Source organism: Grus americana, chromosome 10 (genome assembly GCF_028858705.1).
Source record: "Grus americana isolate bGruAme1 chromosome 10, bGruAme1.mat, whole genome shotgun sequence".
NCBI classification, from domain to species: Eukaryota; Metazoa; Chordata; class Aves; order Gruiformes; family Gruidae; genus Grus; species Grus americana.
Genome location: NC_072861.1, coordinates 14,246,714 through 14,273,014, shown reverse-complemented (window position 1 = coordinate 14,273,014; position 26,301 = coordinate 14,246,714). Strand labels below are relative to the sequence as shown.

The window sequence follows — 26,301 nt, the reverse complement described above, 5'->3', positions numbered from 1 at the left end:
GGATCCTGCTTCAGTTCAGAACAAGTTGAAACAATTTTCACTTTCTTAACACATCTTCACTGCATGTGGGCTTTTCAAGAGCCACATGTTAGCTACTTCTCCACCGTAAAGGTTCTCTCCAGATATTCAGGCTTTAGTGATCACAGTTCTATTTTGCAGTCCTGCTTTGACAAATATGAAATGTTTTCAGCTTGTTAACACCATAATGTAAAGCAAGGCTCTGTTAAAAATCATTAATTTTATACACTAGGAGAGGTAAAAATAAAGCAAACTACCATATGTACTGTTTACGGTTAGACAACATTTCTCATCTTCTTATGGATGTGATTTCAAAATGACTAGCAAAGAACAACATTTTGGATAAGCGTACAGGGGAGATGCAATTGGTTACAATGGGGGGGTAGAAGTTTTTTTGTTCCTAAGGCAGCAGTGTAGCAAGTCTCTTATTTCTCTACTTACCATTCCAAATATATCCTCCCCTTTGATATTTATTTTTATGACCATGTCCCAACCACCCATTACTGGTATTTTACTTGAACATAATAGTTGGGTATCACCATCTACCCATACCATAGAGAATCCCAAATCTTCATATTCATTTATTCATACAAGGGAATAAAGTAGAGAAAGGCAACATTGTCATATATCCAAGGAGGCCTAAAGACCATGAATTAAACTAGAAATCCAGAAGAGAACAAGGTCCCTGCACCTTTTCAGTTTTTGAACCAAAATCTTAAGGAATGCCACAGTACACCTTAAGCCACATTACTTCAGGGAAGAAAAAACAACTCAGTTTGACAATTGCACTGCATCTGAAAAACAGAACTGGAAAATCCACAGGAGCTGAAGAAGTGCCAAGGGAAACAGTGGAATTTGCTAGAAGCTTTGAATTGCAAATGTAAGGGGAAATCCTCTTCTGGAAAATATATTCAAACTCTATGTACAGAGCACATGAATGCCAAAAGAAATCTGACACCTTTCTCTCTCTTTTCACCTTTTGTCTTTTACCCTCTTTTTCTGTCTCTCTACTTCACCTTTCCTTCTCTCTTTAATTTTTTTTTTTCCTTTATTGGCTGTGCTTTGTCATTGCTGTAACTTTTTCTTATCAAGAGAAGCAATCACAAAATGTTTGTTTTGCAGACCAGCCCAAAGAGGAAGGGCTCTGTTTTCCCCAGGGAACAGGGAAAGCCCCGAAAGTTTAGCTGTATTAGCAGTTGCCCCACAGAGTTCTTCCCTTATATCCAGATCTCTGATGTTTTTATTTGCCCTGTGCATGAGGTTTGGTTTTGTTTTTTTTTCCTGGTTTAGGTTATCCATCTCACCCCTGCTCCAGGAACCAGAGAGCATCTGTAGTACAAGCCCAAACAACCCTGATTTAAACTATGAATATGGATATAAATAAATGATGAATGAACCATTTATTTAGCTTAATCTCAAGATCTAATCTTACTGTCCAACAGAACTAAAATAAACAGCAGACTAGGTTCCTTCCTCAAGAAGATGGTTGGTAGCATAGCTCCAAGCACCATGCCTTGCTCGCACCTGTAAATTAGCAGTTAGGGTCTGATCCTGCACCAAAGAGGTCAACGATAACCTTCAAATTAACATTACTAAATGCAAAACCCTTGAATCATAACCAGGCATTCTAAAACTGCAACCCAACACAATTGCGCATCTGTTTCCCATTAATGTCTAATGGTTACCTTGTCACTCTGAAAGCTAATTTGCAGGTTCTAACCATGCTTGAGAAAAGAGAAGGAGCACAGCTTTCTACTGCTGCATTTACAGGACAAGCAGTTATGCATTTGTCTGAACATTTTGTGAGCTACATTGCATTCGTAGGTGCACAATTCATTAAATCCTATTGCGGTATTGTTTCCCCTTTGAATGATAAATTCTACACAAAACTGCAGTTAAATAGGTTTAAACCAAGTAACTAGTATAGAATTTAGCATATGGGTCCTTGCAAAATTGGAGTACAACTACAATGCACCCCGCTGTTAGTAACTAACAGGTTACTGCTGGGATTTAGTAAGGGTTTTCCCAATCACAGCATACCACCAGAAAGGTACCTGAAAACTAATCAATCCTTCCTTGCCCCAACATATTAAGTAAAAACCAAAACTTCAATCTTGCCTTAACAATTGGATTTAGGGACCTGAAAAGCATCTGAGGCTTTTATCACATACAAAGCTGGTCAGAGACTCATGGGTTGTAGCAGTAAAACCTGGATTAACTAGACATTATTGCTTGGTTTTTTGATCAGAAGAACCAGGATATGACTGTGTCTGCCAATAAGAAATAGCCCATCCAGGTAGCTGATGAAACGCTCCCTTCTACTTTCCTAACAACCTTAGTGCTACACACACAGAAGGATTTCTAATATGGTAGAAATGGAGAACAAGGACTACAGTGATATGAATTTCCTCAGCCCCTGAATTCTGAAAGTTTTTTTGGTTCTTTCTGAGAAACAACATTACAGAAAGAAATTTTGTCAGAGAGAAGAATTAAAAGGAGATTGACCTCTGCAAATGCTTCCCAACTGATGTAGGTTTGCAAACCAGAGCAGAAGTTACTTTCCAGAGTGACCAGACATGTGGCCAGCTTCTCAGATTATTACCCATACATGTTTTTTTTCTAATAAAACATACCAGATATTAGAGAAGCTTACAGCATTTTCACAGCAAAGGAGTTTTAAGTTACAAAAAAGCCCCAAAAGTACCTACAGGCAATCTCTTCACATCATATTTTGGGCACAAAACCCACAAACTTTTCTGTTTTCCGTCCTTCTGAAGGACTCATCCTTCCCAAAGCAAAAAAGGATCAGTTCCCTGTACCAAAAACCAGAGCACCACGTACCATACCCCACCACAGATTTCACTCATCCTTTGCCTCTTTAGCTCTCCTCTAAGCTGAAAAGGTAGAAGAACCCATCCCAGCCCTCTACTCCACTTCTTCTGACTTCAGCATCACAAATACCTGGTGAGCAGCAGAGAATTTTGTGCCTTGTCCTTCACACTGCATCCTGCCTCCTCCATTTTCCCTCCAGCAACAGCCCCATACCTCTCCCTCCTGCCCCATTTAACTAGGGCCATGATGTTGCAGCAGCTGCTTCTAGTCAGCTACTCAAGTCTAAGCAATTAGGACCTTCATTAGCTCTTTGCAGAGGATTGCTGCTCTATGACACACCTGTATCCCATCCCATCACCAAACATGAAATAACCTGTGTTAGGCACGGCAAATGGCTTCCATCAGTCAGCTGTAGTCTTTAAAATGTTAAGTCTTTCTGAAGCAGGCACCTCCAAAAGAGTCTAGCAACAGGCAGATAGTTCGGGTCACAACAAAATTGCCCTCCACCCTATCTGCTCCCCATGAGGAACACAGAAATGCTTCACGTGTGTGCCTGTGAAGGTCAGCACAGAAGGTGGATATAGCCATTATCCTTCCTTGTGTGTATAAGGATTACACCACCTTGAAAATTAATTTAATCATTTTATATGCAGTTGCACTTTCATCCAAAGATCTTAAGGCAGTTCTCAAACAGCAATTAATTAACCTCCACATCCCCCCGCGAGGTGTGCACATGTAAGTAGAGGAGCAGTTTTACAAGTGAATTACAAGCAGCAATGGGGAGTGGCTGTGAGGCAGCACAGCCTCCTCCTCCTCCCCACGCCTGTGTACAGCCCTGCAGCACGTCTGCATGTAGCCCAATTTATAGGTGACGGAAACAGACACTGGGAGATTACACATCATAAAACACATATATAGCAAAGCCAAAAAGCAGGTCATAGTGTATTGGGGATGCAATACTAATTAAAAATAGTAAGCCAGCTCCATGCTTCAACTTTCTCTGCACTTCTGCTGAGTATGAAAATGAGAGTTTGTATTTCTGCAAGCAGAAGACTCTGTTCTCAGTTTCCCCACCTCTAAGGAAGACTTCCATTATCTGCTCTCTTTTTTTTGAAACACTGAATTCCTGTGATAAACAAGTATCTATGTGCCAAATTCTGGTAGGCAAACTATGCACCTTGCTGGGGTAGATAAGTGGTATCTTCTCAAAAAGCATGAATACCGTGCAAATAGTACCAAAGACTTTAGGACAAGCATAACACAGCCAAGTGAAACTACAGGAGCAGGGCAAGTTAAAATGAGGATTCAGAAGATGGCTGAGCTGATTTAACAACTCACTGCTATCAAAAGGCCTAATCCTGCTCCTCTCTGCTCAGCAGCTTGGTCCAATCCCCCTCCTGCACTCAGCCCTGGCACTCGTTTCGCCCCAGAGAGCCTGTTCTGCTCTTTAGTCCTGCGGACAGCCATTCTCCCATTTTACTGTGTCAGTTTTAGCAGCAGTGCCCTGCTCAGGACCTGTGCCATTCAATGGAACAGCATCAAACATTTTTCTGGATATTTCCTACTCAGGAGAGGACTAAATTTGAAGTTGTCACTCCTGATTATAACACCGAGTCTTAACGAGAAGGGATAGGACTATGCTATAGTCTATGGCGTTTCAACTAAAAATGAAGAACAGGTTTTCATCTGTTTTCTTTCCAGCTCCCATTCTCTTTCTCTGGCCTCCTGGGATATATTTGCTAGGTAATGCAAGCTAATCACCAGTTGTCGAGATAATTATCATCTTCGTACTCCAGGTAATTTCTAGCTATCTTTTCAACCTTTGCCACTTCTCTGCACGTATACAGGTGTTTAGTAGCTTGCATATAATGTCTCTTTTTGATTTGCCATCACATGGGACATGATGCTGGTATGAGAAGGGATTTCAAACCAGTATTCTTGTGGCTGTAGTGCACCTCAATTTTTATTTTGTGTGTGTCTCTCTCAGCAGGCTGTCAACACAAGAGAAAAATCGAGTGGCAGACCGTGGGGCAAACGTATCCCATAGGCTGTGCTGCAGTGCTATAGAAACTTCATTTCACGTTGGTTGTTCTTGTGCACCACTGTAAACGATGGGAGATGCAAAGTCTAACCAGCCCCGATGCTCAGACTGCATACTTCTACATTTTCTTCAGACTTTCCCTTTCAGAAGGTAGTTTATTTGGACAAAGATGTGTCTTTGTTTCACCCTCAGTTATGAAATTCAAATGATAGCCCTTTGCCTTAGGTGCTGCTTCTGCTTTTCCTCTCTACTTCTTTCATTTCTCCTCCCTGCTGCTACACTGGAGTGAATAATGCATTTTTTAATGAATTTCCGTGGATTAGGCTTCCAATTAATTCAAGCCAGTTTTACAGACTCTGCCAATTCAGTTTGCTAAAATTCACTTGGAATTATTGGGGTAGGGTGAGGGGCTTACCCATAAAATTTTTCCAGATTAACTAGAAGAATTCAGTGGAAAGAAATTAGTCATTTTTACATGTGAGTATATACCATCAGTATGCACAGGGTTTGTTTCAGCCCAAACTGAAAGCACAAATTACACACTCTTCCTTTTTAAAAGGCCCAAACATGGTTTCACACCAACTGACAGTGGTAGTAATTAATGTGAAGGATCCCTGGGGTCTTTTAACCTCCTTTCTTAGCTTTTGATGGCTGAGACAGCCACAACCTGTGTGCCATTTAACTATCTATAAAACTGGGGGGGGGAGAAGCATTTAAACACGACATTGGGTTTTCTTTAAACTCTCTAATGAGCTCTAGATAAAGCAGAGAGGCTTTTACTGAGGATTTTAAGAAACACTTTTTTCCCCTCAATTGTTCTCCCTAGGGCAGAGCATTTCTGTCTCCTCGTAGACAGACAAAATCCAGGAACAGCTCCCACAAAAACCAGGAGCACTGATTGTGTCAAACTGGATTGCATGGTAAAGATGTGCTGTAGGACTGTTTACCCCTTTCATCGTCTTAGTGCAGTTTGCCATGTCTGTATTCACATGGAAAATTGTGACAAGAGTTTTTTCTTTGCTTGTTTGTTTGCTGCAGATTTGCCAGCTACTCCAGGGTAGTTGTGAATTATTAGCTCATTCAAATAATGCAGCTTTATGACACTTTACTTAAATCAACTAATCCCTAAGAGAGGTAGCAATAACTATTGGTTGAACCTGGGGTTGGGAACTAAATTTTGCCACTGAACTGTGATATTGGACAAATCAGTCAACCTTCTCAAACCCAGATCTTCATGTACTACCTCAGAATGGAAGCATCCCCCCGGCAAAGCACTTTAATATCCTCTAACAATGGAGCTTGTTGGAAGTGTAGTAGGATATTAAAGGACCAGGGAGAATTTGGTTTTAGCTTGATTTCCAGTTCAGGGATGTCAAGTTACCAGTATAGCAGTGACTCCTGGTTAAATTTTCTTCATAGTAGCTAGTATGGGGATATGTTTTGGATTTGTGCTGAAACCAGAGTTGATAATACAGGGATGTTTTCATTATTACTGAGCAGTGCTTACACACAGCCAAGGACTTTTCTGCTTCTCACCCCACCCCACCAGTGAGTAGGCGGGGGGTACACAAGGAGCTGGGAGGGGACACAGCCGGGACAGCTGACCCCAGCTGACCAAAGGGATATTCCATACCATATGACATCATGCTCAGTGTATAAAGCTGGGGGAAGGAGAAGGGGAGGGATGTTGGGAGTGATGGCGTTTGTCTTCCGAAGTTGCTGTTACGTGTGATGGAGCCCTGCTTTCCTGGGGATGGCTGAACACCTGCCTGCCAATGGGAAGTGGGGAATGAATTCCTTGGTTTGCTTTGCTTGGGTGCACAGCTTTTCCTTTACCTATTAAACTGTCTTTATCTCAATCCACGAGATTTCTCACTTTTACCCTTCTGATTCTCTCCGCCACTGTGGGGAAGGGAGTGAGCAGCTGTGTGGTGCTTAGCTGCCAGCTGGGGTTAAACCATGACAATTACAAACAACCTCCCTAAAATACATACCTTAAAGAGATAAGGCAGATGCAAAATGATGCACTCGTATGCTTGAATTAAGCCTGCTTATATCAGAGCTCTGTCAGACAGACTCCTGAGAAGGCAGCCAGCAGCTGAACCCTGCTCTGCCTTGTGTCTGCCTCCAGAGCCATATAGCAGGATAAGATGGGTTTCTGCTTAGAACTGACATTTTAGTTTAAACTGCCAAAGAAAGTGGGTTGCACTTGGAGAGCAGGCTGAACTGCAGAGACAACAGGCATATGTCTTTCCTGCTTCGTTGCAAGGGCAAGGAGTCCCTACAAAGGGCAGGAAGGGACAGCACAAAGCAAATAGCCTAGGCTGGTGGTGCTTCACATTGCTGCAGCTGAATCTACTTCAGAGGGTCCTTCAGCAGAGCCCTGGCTTCCCTTTGTCCCCCTGAGGTCTGCTCATGCATGACCACAAGGCCTCATCATATCAGATTCTCATCGCCAGTAACTGGTTCAGATGCAGCAAGGGCTATAGTACAGTCTGTACTTGCACTTCACTTCTCTCCATGTTTTGTCAAGTGTCTGAAATTCTTGGTTCAGACTGGAACCAAAAGCAGAGGACAAGAATCTTTTTAAAATATAGCTGTTTCTGGCTGATAATGAGAACAGTGAAGCAGCTATGCTCTGAGCTCTATTCCTTTTATTTATGTAATGCTCTGATTTACCAAAACTGCTTGACAGAAGATTTTCACACAGCCTTACCCTGGAGAAGATCAGAATTTAAGATCCAGCATCTGAAGCTAGTAAATCATATAAGAAACAGCAAGTGAATAAATAGATTTTCATATTTTGTGGTTTAGGGGGAAAAAAAAAGAGGAAAAAATTGATCTGAAACAGAAATGTTTCTGGCTTTTTGGCAGAATTTAAAAAAAAAATGGTGTGCTGGTGGGGTTGACAGTGCAATTCTGTTTGATTGCTTTCAGGAGCACTGAACTGTCTTCAGGTGTTAACCAACTTACAGGGACATAAGGGTTTGAACCAATAGCTGCTCCTTTAGACAGCTTCATACCATGTTTGTGATGTGGAAATTTAGTCCAGGAGACCAAACTGAATTTATTCTGAAGAAAAATCTCCAAAGAACATGTAGCGTGGATGCAGAAGCCTCAGCACCAGCTTCTTTAGTCAACCAGTCTGCCCCTATTGTGCTGATTTATTTGCTAATGTAGCCACAGCATAGGACATCTCATGGTGAATGTCAGAAAATACTATCAAATCACAAAGAGTTCCTGAAATTAAAAGCAATAAAAGAGAGCAATTTGCAAGATGAATTGAAAGAAAACAGGAAGGACACAGCAGTAAGCTCATGAAATTATTGAACTTACATTTCTTCACAACAGTTTCTTCATCAGGGCAGGAATTAATATCTCCTGTGTTAGCAGAAAGACAGAGACATCCCAGTCACTTTTAGGTGATATTAGGTAATCTTTCATAGCATAACACCTTGCTGCAAATTAATTTCAACAAGATTTTTACCAGCAGAGAGGCTGCAAAACCAAATTCTGTATCTTAATGGTAAATTATTATTTTTCCATAAATGTTCGTTTAAAAGTTAACATGGTAACTATGAATTCAGCTTAGTATTTTTAATCTGACCTCACATAGTAGTGTCTTGGCCTAGAAAAAAACTATGATGTCATATGTAAAATATTCATTGCAAATCCACTAATTGAAAACTTACCAAAATCCTTTGGAGCCATGTTCTAATAACATCAATGTTTCTGTAAGCAAAGAAAAGTAAAGATGAAAAGAAGTTGTCATTCAGCTCCAAGCCAAAACATTACTAGCACAGTCAAGTCTACCACAAAAGGATACTGTGTTTTTAAGACATTAGAGAAGTTTGCAGAAGTCTGCAAATTTGTAAGCCAAGATCCTGACATAAATCTGAGACCAAATGGATGAGATGTCGTAGACATCTCAGCTACATCCAAAATTTTCAGTCTAGCTATGAGACACACCATGGTGGATCGTGCTGTAAACACAATCCTGATGCTCACAGGCAGTGCACTAGGAACCCCCTGGACATCAGTGGGGAACAGAGAGGCCATAGGGAGCAGTCAGGCTGTAGGGAAGACAATCTTTGACAGTTCAGCCATGCAAGGAGTTTGATTATGGCGCATCGTGCAAATCCTGAAAACCTTATGTTACTAAACTCATTCCTAAACCTCAGTTTCTACAACACGTAAAAACTGATCAGAAGAGAAGAAGTTGCCACTTGAAGATACTTTTCACTGTAGTTTTTCCAGTTAGTGGGACTGTGGAACAAAGGGATGGAAGCCATGTAAAAGTGAAAATCCACAGCAGTTCTTTTATTTCTGTACTTCTCGTCTCTTGTCTTTGATGTGCCTAGCAGACAAAAATTTCAGCTGAACATCTATTATAACCAAAATTTTCTGGTTTGCTTTCTCAGAGCTCAACCAGGAGTTTCACTCTCACAGAGAATGTGTATGCACGGGTACAGATGCATCAGTGTAAAATAAGCTAATTCTCGCTTCTTGTCGGAGACTCAGTGAGCAAAAGATATCTTCTTCACTATCAACCCCACTGTTATCATTATGTCCTTTTCTTCTACACATATGACTGGATTTGAACCATTACTTTCTCATTTTTCTTCTTACCATACTCTGAGAAAGAAATAGAGAGAGAATATTTAAAATTAAGTTAGAATTTAACAGGTTTTCTCATTAAAACTTAATATTTTTTTCTTTGAAAACTTACAAGGGCTGCCCCATAGTTAGATAAAAAGCTGCCTAAATTATAAATGTATCTCTTCAGGCAGGATAAGTTAAGCACCTAATCCTTCAGGGTGACCCAAGTCCTTGCAAAGGGAACAGCACAAGGCCTAGATAACACTTACGTACTATTTTAAGAATCTCAGTTGTGAACAAGCTTGGACAAATCTTATACACTGGGGTAAGCTCCCCCAGAACCTTACTGTTTCAGAAGATAAATCCTCAAGCATTAAAAAAGACATTTGGGGGCATTTAAGAAGACAACACACAGAAGCACTGAAGGAAGCAAAAATCTCCCTACCTCAGGATTTCACCCAGCCCTGAGTCTGAAGCCCAGGTTTGTCAAACATGCCATTAATTCACCCGTTAGCAAGATAGTGGCCTTCCATAAAATTCCATATATATCAAAGTTAAACGTAGCCTTTCATTCCCTAGGGAGCAGATAGGTCTGCACTGTGAGGTGAAGTTGGTAGTGGTAGGCCCGTTGGCCCACTAATTTTCCATAACCATTAAAACCATAGCTTAACGCTGGGCAATCATATCATTTGTATATTGATTTTTATAGTTAGTTTGTGCTGTTTCAAATACAGACCACGCTTTTCTCCTGCCATGCCTTATAAAACATTAAAATGCAACTATTTAAGCCCAACAACCAAACAGATCCACAGAAGTATGTGGGGGGGCTATGGAGGGGAAGATGAGGGAAGTAGAAAAGATACCTCCAGAAGGATTATGAATAAAGTAAATCTAATGAGTTTTGCAGTCCCGTATGTCAGGGCCAGAAGACTTTACAATTTCCTGTGGAGTGTCATGTCACCTTCCAGAGTCCCATAATTCTCCAAGTGCATACTGGAAGAAACTCCACTTTGGGACAGCCGGAATGAGTATTTCAGCTAAGGCTTTAATATAAGCTACCAGAAACTTGGGTCCTTTCCTAAGTGTTTATGAAAACATGAGCAAGTGCTCTTGAGAGTATTCCAAGTTCAAGTTTATTTACTTTACAGATTAGAATTAGACGTCCAGAGAATGGTTCTTGCACGATAGGGGTGGGGGCACGGTGTTATAAAACAGAACAGCTTTTTAGCATTTACAGATCAAACATGAGGACTGAATCCATAACCAGCCTCTCTGAATTCCTAAAAACAGCATTTGGTGAGCCTGTAGCATTCCAGATCTCCAGCTCATGCTCTCACCTTAAGTAATTGATCAATACTAAACTATGAAGTCTCCAATTATTCTAAATATGCTTTGTTCTTGACAAGGTGCAATATATTATTCAAGGATTACAGACTTTTCATATTAAGAAACTGCAAACTTCTGAGATTTCAAAGCTTATCATTCTAATTGCGCACAGAGGCAGACCGGATCTGGAGGCTGGGTAATGTCGTTTTGAGAAACCTGTGTAATCAGTCGTAACTGTGGTGGGTGTTCATTCCTGGAGACAATTTAACACATAGTGTATTTGGGCAGACTGCTTAAATCATGAACAACAGAGGAGAAAATGGGTTTTTAAAGAAGTTGCTAGCAGATATAAGGAAAGTCTAGTTAGGACTACCTTTCACGACCTTGTTCGCGATTGAAGAGATACAGATGTTGATGAAACCTTCATAAATGCAAAAAAATTATCTAAATACTGCACTAAGATGCATAGTCTGAATGATTGGGATCCCAGTTTTAATGCAGCTTTCCAAGGTTTTAGGAAAACAATTGTGTCAATCTCCTTCATGTGTGAAAGGAAACATCAATTTATATTTTCCTCTGTGAAAGATAATTAGTAAGATGGGAAGATCCCATATATTACTAATGATAGCTTGCAAACGATAAAGCGTACCTATATACTAGACAATTCTACAAAGCATAGCATTAAAATTTGTTGAAAGAAAAGGTGATGGTATTAATCAGGAGACAAGGACATGAAAGTTCTGACGGAAAGAACTGGATTGCTGAAAATGCAATGTTCAGTGTGTGAGATGAAGGTGAAGCATCTGCAGAAAATCTCTTACCGTTCTGAAAAGGGAGGATTCTGATGAAAAATTAATCTCACTGATGCCGATCCTAAGAGATACTAATTCCAACCTTATTTTAAAACCAGAAGGTTAAACTTAAAAATTAGAGAATTTTCCAGAACATACGGACCTGAAAAAGTAAAGCCAAATAAACTTTTTACTTATTTATACATTTCACTTATTTGTAATTGTATTTTTTACATTTCATTAACCTTTATAAACTTGAGGGACAGGTGCCATTTTATTGTAATTACATGACTGACTTCCTTACTAATTTGGAAATACATGTATTTCACTACAACATATCAGTCAGTCACGTTAAGAAGGTGGTATGTGTTCCAGAGGTGGTATGAATAAATTATTACATGCAGTTGCCCTGGTAACTCCTAATTTGTTACTGCATAACAGAATTACTTGTGTTTAAATGGCTATAAAACTTTTCTTGAGGCTGTTATAAAAACATGCGTTTGTCATTTCCTTTTACTTTTCAAATCGAATACATGTATCTCTGTGTGTATACGTATGTATTAAATAGGAAAGATGCTTCTCCAGCTTAAATTTACCTTTCTTATAGTTACATATCCTCAGGCTCTCATTATGGAAAGCATATTCTCCATGCAAAGGAAATGATGGTCCTTGTTGCTCTGGAAGAGAAGTCTTCCAGAAGCTCCCCTCTTCAGGCACTAGCTTTGTAAAACAGATAGTAAGAGATTTTAAAATTCCACTTTACTGGTCTCTGTTAGACATTAGGAAGAAAATATAAAGCAAATACAGGATTTTTATCCTATTTATCCCGATTCTGATAGAAAACCACAGAATGATTCAACAAAGCTATTACATGAAATAAATGGTCTCATACTTATCACTCACTGACTGTGAATAAGACTTTTTTAAACATTTCTTTCATGGTTTAAAATAAACAGTAATAGAAAAAACACATTTAAAATACATATAAACCTCCTTCTATAAAAAACCAACAACAAAACAACCCACAAAAAACCCCAACTTTCAAGTTGCTTCTTTCAATGCTTCTTAACAGAAAACCCCAAAACTGAGAAAATGTTTTCATCAAATTTAACAAATAAAAAAGAACCTAATTTTAATCCAGTGACAATCTCAGACTCTAACAATGAAGTAAAGCATCCATAATTCTATTTAACTCTGCTTGATGTGAAGGTTTTATTTTGTGATCATTTTAGTGCATAAACCCTGATGAATAATGGAATTTTAGAAAAAGAACCCCTATTGAGTCAAGCTTCATTGACATCTGACTGGTAGTCTAAAAGCCTGCCGAGAGGGTCCAAAGCAGTGCATCATAGCCTCCCAGCAGGTCATTAAGGCATTACCCAATTAGAAAGCAAGGCTACGGAGCGACATTGTTCGCAGCAGAGCAAACATAATTGATTTTTATTTCAACAGGGGAAAGAACCTCCTTACTAAAGAGCTTTAGCATAATTTCTTATTTAGGAGAGGTTTAAAGAGATTTGTGCTGGAGTATTTAATTCCAAACCCTGGGACAGTCTCTGGCAATGTGTATAAATTAAGGGCCAGTTGACTTCACTCATTCATATTCAAAATAGAGACTCGCTCGTTGCTCAAAAGTGGCATGAAGATTTCTGAGCAATGGCATCCAACACCAGCTGTGCAGGGGCACAGCGCTTGGACCCTCACAACCTTTATATAGCTCGTGTAGCTATCAGCAAGCCAGCCTCCTGCTTTAAGACTTCTCTCCTAGGCATTTTAACATGCTAATACACTGTATGTAGTCAACAGCTCTTTAAGAGCACCGTGCAGATGGAATTCGCTCCCAAGACATCTTCATCATCATCGATCTCCTCCTCATCTTATTGGGTTATTTTTGATCCCACTGTTTATGGCCACCACTGGGTGGGAATGTTCAGCACCAGCCAGCCTGTAGCAAGAACGGCTCCTAATAAACGACAGCTAGGATTTTCTCAATATACGGTATTACGGTAACACAGTGGAAAATGTTACCCCTGTTATCTCTCATAAGAAACCTGCATTTCCTTTTACATATGATTAACATGATGCCTTTTCTCACTGCAAGCCACACAAGCTGAAAAAAAAAATAAAAAAACTAAGTCCTTTTGCAAGCACTACACTCCAGCTTTGAAAGCAATCAAATCATAAATTATACAAAGAATGTTTATTTTAATTTACTAACAGTCAGTGTTCAGTGGCAACAAGTAACTTTTCAGGAGAGGCTTTTTCTGTAGTCTTTGCATTTAAGGTCCACTGGAGAACCGATTGCTGGAAAATGCAATAAAATCCTCACTTTTTATGAGACCCAAAGCAAAACAACAAAAAATTTTACTGGAAATATTTGTAGATTGCTATCTCCAAACTATATACAGTAGACTTGAAAAAAAAAAAAAAGTATATTTTCCTCTATTCCTTTTACTTCAGTGTGCCAAATGAATCACTTAAAAAATAAATTAATTAAATAAAGGATTTCTCAGCTGCAAAGGCAGCAGTTCAAGCAGTGAACTTCATACGCTGGATCTATACCTTTCAATCATGTGACTCATCTGTCTCTAATTTTATATTTTCCATCATGTTTCCAACAAAAAAAAATTATCATTTCCAACTTGACTTATGCCTTAAACGTTCTTTTTTTATTATTCTTAGTTAAAGAAAAACGGGGGGGGGGGGGGCAGAAATTACATGGCACTTTCATTTCAAAGTCTGCCAGCAATACAGTGACAATTTTATTCCCCTCGGTTGTTCACAGGCCTACTCCTCTGTCGTGGTTAAGTGCTATCCTCATACACAAAGAAAGCGAAGATATGGTGTAAATAATTTTTACAAACACTTACGTACTCAGATATATCACAAAGCTAGCAGCAGCGAGGGCAATTTAGCAGTCGTTTGTCTTACCATGGCACTTACAAGCCCCAGGCACAGATTGCTACCCTTTAGTCACAACGCCAACACACATCAAAGAAGCAATCGCTGTCCCTGAAAACTCCTCCTGTAAAATATATGCCCAAGACCAGCTGTTGATGAGTTTATCCATATATTCCCAATTTTGTTCCCCTTTTTTAATGTTAGGATCAAAATCAATTTTTATTGTTGTGCAGATCAACACAAGTATAAACTTTCCATAGCAGCAGCAATATATCATGCGCTGTTGCTTAGTCAAGTAGCAACGGAGCTAGTAAGTTTTTCTGAGCGCTGCCAAGTCACATCCAGTGCCCATTTTACGGTAAGATTGGCATTCTAACCTTGTGCGAGGACTACACCTAAAATTAGCTTCTATGGACCCTTTACCACAGATATATTTGCTGTCACCTGGCAGTCAGTCAGATTATTCAAATCCACACATATTTAACTGACTAAAGGATCTGCTCCTTCCATCACATCACTGCTTAAAGAAACCTATCAGTACATGAAGTGGTGTGGTCATTTTTGTTAGTTACTACTACTACAGACTTACTACCTGTACCGCAAACTGTTTCAACTTCAGTGATTCCTGGGAAATTATCTTCATTCACAAAGAAGCTCCCACCAACTGATCAGCTAACAAACTGCAAAGCCATCAGTAAAACACATAGTTTCTAAGAAATAAGCTAGATCCACAAACATCCAAAAATGGTTCCGGATTAGGCTGATCCTTACTTTGAAAACAAATTATCTGAGTCAGTGGTTCTCCACCCTTCTCCATTTGTGAGCATCTAAATTTTTTCTAGCTGTAACAAATACACTGTATCATAAAATAATAAAATAATAATAACAGCAGCAGGAACAACCACCGCCTTTCTTTTTCTTAGGCTTGTTATAACTGTCACGTAAAAGTAAGTAGTCATTGATAATTAGGGGTTTGTAGCCTCAAGCTTAGCAATCACTGGTCAGGTGGTACGCTTCAAGTATGGAAAGTGAGCACATATTGATCAAATATCTAGAAAGCATGTTAGAGAAAGTTAAAAACTTTGAACTTGCTGAACTGCTCACACGTAGACATGCCGTTACTGTGCACCAGCTGCACAACTGAAGCAACAAACCTTCAGGGGTGCACTGTGCAATAGGCAGGCCAGGGAACGTGGCGGAAAGAGATCACGTGCTAAAAGCCAGATGCGGATACAGGAAAATACCCTTTCCAGCTTCGAGAAGGATAAATGGAATGGTTTACATCTGGAATTAATAGGTCTCTTGACTTAATGAAAATAGGCAATGCTTGGTTTTGTATGCTAGGTTAGAGTGTTTTGATTTGTAATGAGGAAAGAAAGTGTAGAGTACACTGTACACGGCCACGTTCTCCCACAGGTGTGTGATGTGTGGGCTGGAGAAAATGGGCTAATTTTAGAACTTTCACCTTGTTAAATGTTTCTGGAGTTTAACTTTGTAATAGGAGACATGCTGATATTACAGTCCTTTAACATTCCTCACCAGTGAGAAAACAGAGGGAAATGGTCTGAAAATTCAGTCCTTAAAATGATAACTATAAATTATACTGTAACTTCAGTCCTTTAAAAATGCTTATTTTACTGGTGGATGTTGAGCGAGGCTGTGTTTTTCTCCAAGGAAGAAATGCTGTAGTTCAACATAGTAAATCTGTATGCTGGCACTAAGTTCACGAACAACTATAATTTAGTCTATAAAATCCTTCTCTAATATTCAGTAAGTTGTGTGTTGTTGAATTCTTAAAAAGAAATCTTTGGAAACCATCCAAATTCTCTGATTTTTACATTTTACATAGTATCTTATATACTAGTTCATCTTCTATAACCTTCATTTATATGCTCACTGGCTAGCTGCGTGTCCAATGTTTAACGTGAATGGCCATTGTATGTAGTATGTTTGTTTGTATCTATATTAATTGAGAGACTAATTTCCAGAAAGAGAAAGAGCACAAAGAGTCACTTGAACATGAGAAAGCTCTAAGGATTGTTGACTAGGAAAGGAGCAAATTTCTGAGTGTTAGAAGAACTCGTGAAGGTTCACCTCTAACAGAGCCTCTCTGTCTAGTGCTTCGAAAGCAACGCTGGAGGCAGAAAGCCAGACCCGGAGAGCTGAGTTGTATTACAGTCATTTAGGAGGCTGCAAACTCCATGTATTTGCAGTAGTTTTGGTCAGCATTTTGCCCAAAATAGAAAAAGCAACCCACAATTCTTCAAATCAAAGCTGACAGTGCCCTGAGAGACTTTTTCTGATCTAAATGTGTCCAGGAGGACCCAAACTCTCTATCCAGTTTTCTTCTCTGGAAATCAGAGCAACAGGTAGGAGCTCTGATCATAGGCCAAGGTCCTTTTACAGTAGATGCCATACTGATACAGAACAAAAAGGCCTTATGACATAAACAATGGCACAACATGGAAAATATCTCCTAAGTGGCATCTTAATTTTCCTTCAGTGTCCTTCAAAACACCACCAAAAAAAAAAAAATCATCGAATGAGCCAGCAAGAAAAGTGACGTGAAAAATGACTGTCACTGGTTTGAAGGCTGTGTGCTTAATTGACGTTACTAGATCAAAAAGCTTCTGAGAAAAATCACTGTCACCTCTTCCTCCTTCTCCACTACATCTCGCCATAGCGATGATGCAAGCATGAATTTTCTCTTAATTTTGGCTGGGGGTGGTGGTGGTGGGAAGTCTTTAATATTTTTTGAGGCCTTTGTAATAGTAAAAAAATGCCATCAGAATTTTTTGGTTTCTCTGATTACTTCAAAACTTTGTAACAATTCTTTGAATTAATAAAACTGAAGGCACACAAGTGCTGAGGTGGAAAAAAAGCATTATTTGATGCCTGCTAACTCACTTCCACAACCACTGCATCCTCCTTAGACTTGCCACCTCTCAAAAATCCTAAACTGGAATTTACATATGAAGAAAAGAAGTTTAATGTAACAAGTACAATCCTATATTACATGAGGAAAACATATGTATTCTGCTTTTCAAAACAAAACAGGATTAGATTTTGAGGAGCTGAAGTAAATGGATTTTCTAATAAAATTCCATTCTGAAGGTGAATACAGTAACCTAGTTGCCTTAACTCATAGTTTTATGGGGGTTTAAGTAATCTATATTCAAAGACACACAGTACAGCAGAGCCTTCTTCAATGCATAGCTATCTCTAGTAGCTTTTGCAAACTGGCAGTTTATTTCACGCTGAGCTTTTCCTAAAGCGGAGCAGAAAACAGAAGAGATAGGCGTAGAGTATGTTCGGAAGTTTCTGTAGCAATCCTACCATTGCAACAAACCAATTCACAATAAGTTTATTCACTTTGAACAGGTAAGCAGGCTGTCAATATTTTCAGCATCCATGCCAATGTTTTGAGTTCAAGCATTTATCTGGCCTTGTGATGGTTACGTTCACAGATACCAGTGAAAAGATAGGTGCTAAGGTTCATTTATCTCTTCAGTGTTTCATGACTAAACCCTTGGTGCTGAACTGTTCAAACTTTACAGGTTTAAGAGACGCACAGTTTCCAATAGTTTTATATAGAGCAAGAAAGCGCAAGCAATGTTGACTATTTAACTCCACATTAACAAAAGGTGCAAATAATATGTTCTAATCACACGATACTAGCAGCAATAAAGTGGAAAAGCACTCCTGCTTTAGCTTAGTACAGTATAATCGAAGAAGAGCTGTATGTCACTGAGGAGTACTCCTGATCACGCAGTCCAAGTGCCTTTAAACGGTACAATAAGGTCTGTCCCGTAGCCCTGTGGAAAGCAGATGGCACGATAATGACCCAGGCCTGCAAGCGTTTGAACCTGCAGTGCCATGTTCAAAGTTCATTGATGTCAAGGCACATCTGTCATGTGCCCTGACTTTAAACGAGGTCCATAAAATAAACATCAAGCATGAAAGTGGTCAGGAGTCAGATGGGGCCTTTCTTGTGAATGAAGATAGTCAAGAATATGTTTGCCTGAAATCATTTCAAGCCTAAGCTCATGGAAAAAGGCCAGACTTTTAGTAAAGAGTTTATCAGAAAATGGTGCGCCATTCTTAGCATCTATAAGTATGTGCATTAATGCATTTTCAGAAACTGGCACATTATACCAAATTTTATCTAAAAGTAGAAGAGGGAGAAAGCAAGCCAGAAGACTTAATTTTTCCAAATACCTGACTCTTTCTAAATTTTCACATTATGGTTTTGCAACTCTTCCCTTTATATGGTTATATAAAAACTATATAACCATTTTAATCATTTACCACGGTAAAGAGATGGTCATAAACAGTCATTTTTATTTGTGCAACATTTTTTATATTCTATGCTTTCCATGTGCCCCCAGAAGTTTCAGGAATACACATGGGAGGATATTTGGGGGGAACAGATTTTAGCAAACTAAGAACTGTGAAAAGTGTTACACATTTTTCAACTTCTAAGCACAGGGAGTGAGTTATACCCATCTGATAAGAAATACACCATGGCCCCGAGAGGTCTATTCATTTACACCCCAAGAAGTATTCAAAAAGTATCTTTCATCTATAAATACCTACAAAGACATTCACGAAACTTGCTCCTGTGTCTGGGCAATTTACTGAAACTCATATATTTCAATCAATTATTCATTAGGATTTATTTTCCATAACTAAGTATCACACATAAATTACTGATAAATGCTAGTGAAATCTGACAGCTGAAAACATCTGTCCTCCCATGCTTATACATCTTAATTTTCTTCCTTCAACTTGTCTTTATTTCTCAAAATTAACTATGCCAAACAGCTTAAGGATACAGTATGTTTGATTGATGTCATACAAAACAGAGCTGTATGGCATACTATACACTTAGAAAGGATACAGAACATCGTTCCCAAGGCTGGAATTGTCTCAGTAAGAACACCAGCTTTTTATGCCTATGGCTAATGAATTTATCTTCTGAAATAAATGTATCTTTTGGACTTGGATCAATGCATGCCTTAATTAAAACCATGTTTCTGTATAAGCATCTAACAAGAACACATGAAGGCCCTATTTAAATTGGGAGAGAACAGTATAAACCGGTATGGCTTTTAAAACTAACTGCTTCCAGGTGCAAAGAGAATGGAAGTTTAGTGCCGTTTCCAACTTAATGCTTGGATGCCTTTGTTCTTGAAAGTGTAAGGTTTCCCTCATTCTCAGTTTTATGACTGCAGGTTTCTATGTTGCATAACACCCTATAACGGAGCACCAAAGGGCTTAGTTTTATTGTTTTGTTTCACTTTATTGACTGCATGTTTTATTCAGCTAATATGTGCCATAGAGGCAAGCAGTAACATCTCAATTACAACACCAGTGCTCTTCCTTCTCCGTAAGTGACCAGCTTCAGTCTGCACTTTATTATATTCACATGCAGATGTTAAAAGGCAAGAAGGGAGGGGTGAGGGAAGTCGGAGTTGAAACAGACCTTTTAAAGCGTTACAACTGGAAAGGCTTTTTTCCCAGGTAATCCTCTAAAGCTAAACACATTCCAGTATATGATATTTATGCTGTGGCAAGCCACCAAGCACAAGCAACTATTGCATAGAAATGGGTGTGAGAAAGTTCAAATCTAAATAAAAACTCCTCCAGAGTTTGATCAGAGCTGGATCTGGTATTTCGCTTTACTCATTTCTACTATTGTGCATCCCTGTTGGAGAGCCAAAGAGACTTTGGCAATGCAACAAGTATACAAGCAAGAAATTGGCACTCACTACAGCTTATTCAATGTCCTGAATATTAAAGCTTGTTTTACTAAGAAGGGGAATGCCGAGCAGGATGACATTAGGAGTCTTCACGGTTCCTTTTGTAACACCACTGGATTTTTTAATTCCCACAAGGGCAAAGAGACAGACTGGGTTAACATTAGAGACAGATACAATCTCTTCCTGTTAATCAAAATATGCTGAATTGGCAGGGCAATGGGTGGGAGGTTGGGGGAACATGAGAAAAAAATTTCCAAAATTTCTTATTAATGAAAGAGAAACAAGGCGCTCCTTCGCAGGTGGAGCTGTAATTGAAGTGAGTCAAAGAAAAACCCCTCCATTTTTTATCTGAAGGACACCAACTCTGATAATACAGCAGCATCAATCAATTCAGCACATGAGCCCAAGTCCTGCTAATGGACTTGAAAGTTTAATGTCTGCTTTTCTAGCCATTGACAAATAGCCAGATACCAACAACTACCAGAAATCACTGTCTCCATAACCAGCAGACGCTGGACACCGAAATGCTGTAAGGAATTCCTGCCTTCCTTCTCTGCCTTCCCATAGGAAGTGCCTGTGAGCCAGCAATGGATTGTTCCTGTGGAGGCAGAGGCAGGGACTGTGGCATTTTCTAGCTACAGACAAGGAAAGAGTCTTTACAGTGTTTCAGAGATATTAATAAAATACTTTAGCTGAATTGTTTGTACTGCATTGTGAGCCTTCTGGAAAATTATAATTTCGTCTTGGGTTTATAAAGAACTCAAATAGTCAATATCTAGCTCAGTTAAAGGCAACTGGAAACATCTAGATGTATTCACAGTGATACTTCATGCCAATTTGACAACAATAAGAAAGAATGATTTATTTTAGTCTGGTATAAAGGGTAGCTTATTACACAGACATTCCCCTGTCTTCAAAGGGCAAAAACCTGGCTCAGCTCTTCCACATTTCTCCCACATCCTGATTTTAGCATACGTCATTCTCATCCTATAGTGGTCATTTTGTCAAATTCTTGTCTCCAAGTATAAGTGACCTGTTCAAGATCATTCTTAGTAGCAAAGTCAAACAACTCAGGCAAAATGCCAACATGTATCCCCTATACAGGGCACTTGCTCCGCTCACTGGCTACATCCAGTGGATTTACTGGATGGGGAAAGGAGACAGACTTTGCAGACCAATCCCGCAAGACGTGTGTCTCCTGCAAGGTGCTACCAGCCTTTGCTCCTGTGGTGACACCAGGAATCAACATTTGGGCTGACACCTCACAGGAGCAGAGTATTGCCTGATGTTCTTACCCCCACTCACCAACCAAGCAAGCCCAGGGTTGATGCTTAAGTCTGAGGGGAAGCTAGAATGGAAACTTCCGAACTCCTAACAGCTTCAATTTGTTACGTGATACTAAGCTTGAGAAATTTTCCACATAACCTTCCAATTCCTTCTTTCTTAATTCATATCAAATACATGGACAACTACCCATGGTGGCAGTGCTGCCGAAGGGCCAGCGCTTGTGCTACAACACCCTTCCCTCCGTTCTGAAAGCCAATCTGCTCCTCACACCCATGGGATACAATAATCCTGGCTGTTTTGGCTGGAAAAACATTCAGCTTCAGGTGCAGAATGAGCAGCCTTGCCCTAGAAGGGACAATTCAAAATTGATTTTAGCAGCAGAAAGAAAGCAAGCCCTTTCTTTAAGTTAGGGATTCCTAAATCTGTCAGAGGAAAGAAGAAAGAGAGCAGGCTGGAGCACCCTATACAGTCCCTACAGAGCCAGGCAGAGCCCAGCAGCTGCTCCTGCAGTCCACAGGCAGAGCGTATAGGAGCCACAGCCAGGAGAGGTGCAGCAGCACCCGGCACGAGGTGGGTCTGCTCTTCCAAGCCCCATCCAGGACATCTGCGTACATCACATTACTCTGACTTTATTGTTATTTATGATTATTTATTGAGCATCAACAGCATGCCTGGAACTGTACGAGGGACAAATAGAGAGAGTCCCTTCCCCAAAATGGAAACAATCAGGCTTTGTGTGGGAATCCTGAAATCCACCCAAATTAAAAGGCCTCGGTCTCTGGTGCTGTTAATTCAGCACGTATCATAAGCAATAAATTCACTTGGAAAAAGTTTTAGAAATCAATGTTTGTTTGGTCTTTGTCAGCTTGCTCTGAACCAGAAGTTAGAAGTCAAAGACCAAAAAGTAACCACACTTCTCCCTCAATCCCCCAGTTCCTTTTTTGCCAAATCATATTAAAATACAGTCAATACCTTCAATATCCTGATATTTCTTCCATGACTTTTATGGCTGTATAAAGATAGTATCTTTGACAGTTGGGCTGGATGCTTTCCTGGTGTAAATCAGTGTCACACTACTAAAGCCAATATAAGTACACAGAATGAAACCATGGAACGATACAGACCTATATGTATATTTATTTTCTGAATGGGGAACAGGGTAGAAAGGCTTAATGATCCAACACATTTATTTCCTGCTGAGAGAGAGAAAAACTATCATTCTAACTGTACATAGTACATATTAAATTATTGTTATTGAACTTCCACGTTAAATCCCCAGTAATCTGAGTTCTGCTCTGTGGTGAAAACTATACTGCAGCTCTGCTACTGATAGCATCATAAATACAGCATTACAATAACTAATGCTGCCCTCCTATGACACACTGCAAATTAAGAACATTATTAACAAAACCTGAAGTGGATGCATATGTCAAGTCTTGCTAGATGAAAATGTATTTTTTCACTGTTTTACTCCCTTGACTATATCACAAAAACACCATTTTTCAGCTCTGTAAAACCATACTGTATATTTTTAATATTATACTAATTGAAAAACTGTTACTGTATCCTACCCTTTGTACACAGGAAATCTCTTTAACAGCCACAGTATTCACTATATAGGGTATGATTTGGGAACAAAAACATCCTTTGTTAATATTCCTCTTTAAATGGTGACTCCTTTATGTGGGTTTCATGAAGCAAATTATCTTTAAACAAGAAAACCTCCAGTGCTTGTTCAGTGATCCCCCTACTTCTGCCAGAAAAATCTCTTCAAGTCAATCTTCATGTCCAATTACATGGAAAAAAAGACCAAAAGCCACAAACCCCAATTTCTCATACCACAGGAGCCCACAGGCAGCTGTAGTGTGAACGAGTATTAAACCTGTACTGCTTTAAGAATCACCAAGGCGTGCAACTTGTACCAGGGGAGACGGGAATCTCTCATTCTGTCCCATGACCTCAGCAGGACCAACATCACTTCCCTCCATGCAAGCACAACATGGGGCATTTAATGTCCAGGACCAGACCCGCACATTCATTTATACCACCATGAAGTTTCATTTCACTCTGTCAAAGCGAGTGAAGAAAATTGTATTACCAAAGGACTTCCAAGTTACTGACATTCAAACACGAGGAGGAGGAGAAGATACCCTTGGAGGAAGCATCAACAGAAAGCTGAAGCTTGTCCCATTTTGGGGCCTCCTTTGTTTGTGCAAAGCACTCTAGTAAACGTTGCTTTCACCACCACACCAGCAACCACAAAACTATCTATCTGGCTTATTTGGCGAGATCCAGCAGAAGCTGTTTTTGTGGGAGTTTCGTCTGTTGGAACGAAAGCGCAATGGACAATGATCGCTGCCTGAACACGTGAATAGCCTCCACGTGAAGGGCATACGTAATGCCCCTCAGAAGGGGATCTGCACAGGCATGTTTTATATGCATCACACTCTCCTCGTATCTGAGGCTATCTTGAGCAGAAGGATACAATACATTGTTGTGGTGAATTGAGCATGTTCAGCTCCCTCCTCCCGAGCCCTCGATGCAGAGCTGCAAGCAGAAAATGGGCTGGGGCTCGGGGAGCGGATAAGCCCCTGGCAGCCCCCACAGCAGGCAAAGGTGTCGGAGTTAAACAACAATCTCTCTGCTTTGAGAGCAGTTTGGGCAAAAATAATTATTAATCCCTGCCTCAGGTACTCTCCTCCTCCTTCTCACCCCACAAATTACATTTTGTATGTTCCCAGCCCAACTTTTTTTCATTTATTAACGAGGTCAATAGTTCTTTTCTTAATGAAGCCTTAGTAAGCAGGCAGACAAGAAGCAATGTCGCTACACAGCGTATTTTATATTTTAAGTGGATATCATAGTAACAGTCTTACTGCGAGGTGTGTAACTCTGTATGGGGGGAGTAGGTACCAGTCAGGCAAGAAACATGGACTCGTTAACCGACCTGGCTAAAGAAATCACAGCACCAGTTCATCCCAGTGACCAAGGCTGGAGCAGAAACCTGGTGGAGCTGACTCTAAGCCTGCCTTTGGGCCAGGAAAAAGAAATAAAGGCTGGGAGGAGACTTCCCCCTCTTACCCCAGATACATTTCCTCTACCTTACAGGCCAGGCTAGTACATGGAAGCCCTGTTTGTATCTATTGCCCAAAACGAACACACACACAGATGCACCAAGTCCCCTTTTATAATTAGTTATACGTGCCCTTGGGTAGTCAGAAAAACAGCAGTGCAGCAAAGACTGCTCAAATGCATCATGTGAATAGCTAGAGCTGTGAGCTTAATAAAAGCTCTTTAGTACCACAAAGCATAGCTTGGAACATCATGTTCAAAGTATTTCTCCACGTACATTTTGGGTTAATTCCTGGTCCCACCAAAGACAGTGGGAGTTTTGCCCTTCGCTTCAGTGGGATGTATTTCACCTTTTGTGTTTAATTGCCAGTTGTTAAGGAATAAATTGCACTCCATTAAATCCAGGCACAGTAATAATCAACAAGTTCTTTTTTAAAAAAAGAAATGCTACCATGAGACCCCTTTATACCTAGCTGAAGGCTTAGAGACTCCTTTTTAAGTGTTCTGAAAGTTATTTTGTGATACTTTTTTTGTATTCCTGGATGGTTTCACTGCATTTGTATCAAAGCAACTGGATCAACAAGAAAAAAAAAACAGGGAAAAGCTGTTAAGGGACAAAAGACAAGATTTAAAAACCTTTCACAACCATCCACTTAAAAGACTGCACTGTTTAGCTAGCTTGTCCAAATTTACAGTGTAGCAAGAGCGATAATCTCCATCAGTACTGGTTCTAGCCCCTGCCAAGCTGAGAGCAATGTTCCCATTGACTTCTGTATGCAGATCAGATCCTAGAAAAGAGACATTGTATGCCAGCGTCAGAACAGCTAGACAAATGAGTGTAAACACTGAGATGGAGATATCCTTTCTCTTCGAGTTAAATTATTTTGCCATGAACAGGACATTTAAAGTTTGTAACTGTATGGTACTGAGACGACCCATCTGTGTTTTAAAGCAGATTAGAGTGCATTGGGAAGCAAATGACACATTGCATTACTTAAGCCAAATGTTCAAAATTCCACTTGATGTTGGTACAAGCTACACACGCTGTATCTTCAGTCATGTGTCTGAGCACATTCCTAGTGAGCTTAAACAGAATATAGTAATTGGATCAGCCTATGGAAACCTACCACACCACTGCAACCTGACGTTGCTATTTCTATTTTAGACGCCTTAGAGTAATTTGCACCAAGATCCTCCGATTTCTCCTCTCCATGTCTGCACTATCTGTAAAGATTACATCTTACCACAGTGTCATTATCATCATTTTATCATTGTACTTTATAGCATTAAAAATGCTTCTGTTCCGTCGTCTCGGTATTATGAAACATGTCTGTTGATGCAACATTCACCAATCCGATACACAAAAATACAAGTACAAAATATTGATCTAATCCGTTCTTCCCAGGTTGCCTCTCTGCTACCTCCTCTCGAGAGCCTCACCACGCGGGTGGCAGTTACGTAGAGCTGCCAGAGGCTTTCCTGCCATCCAGCCCTTGGACAGTCCTGCTGCTGCTGCCTTATGGCCTTCTCCAGGCGACTTGAGAGCCAGTTTTCTAGAGTCTACAGATTTTATCGGTGAAAGCAACATATGCCATCAGCAAGAGAGAGGCTGGAAATGTGGCACTCCCTCATCAGTCAGCACCGATGCTCAGAATAATCATTCAACATGTTA

At 39.9% G+C, this 26,301-nt stretch overlaps 1 long non-coding RNA gene across 2 annotated transcripts in view; it reads right to left on the bottom strand.

The window, feature by feature from the left end:
* LOC129211014 (uncharacterized) overlaps nt 1-26,301 on the bottom strand; it is a 235,432-nt gene that overhangs the window by 185,478 nt on the left and 23,653 nt on the right. The window contains exons 2-5 of one of the 2 annotated variants that reach the window (XR_008578706.1): nt 12,204-12,327; nt 11,638-11,770; nt 8,584-8,623; nt 8,228-8,272 (exon numbers count right to left, since the gene is read on the bottom strand). This is a non-coding gene — a long non-coding RNA (uncharacterized LOC129211014). The remainder of the gene's footprint in view (nt 1-8,227; nt 8,273-8,583; nt 8,624-11,637; nt 11,771-12,203; nt 12,328-26,301) is intronic. The other variant, XR_008578707.1, reaches the window with a different exon arrangement.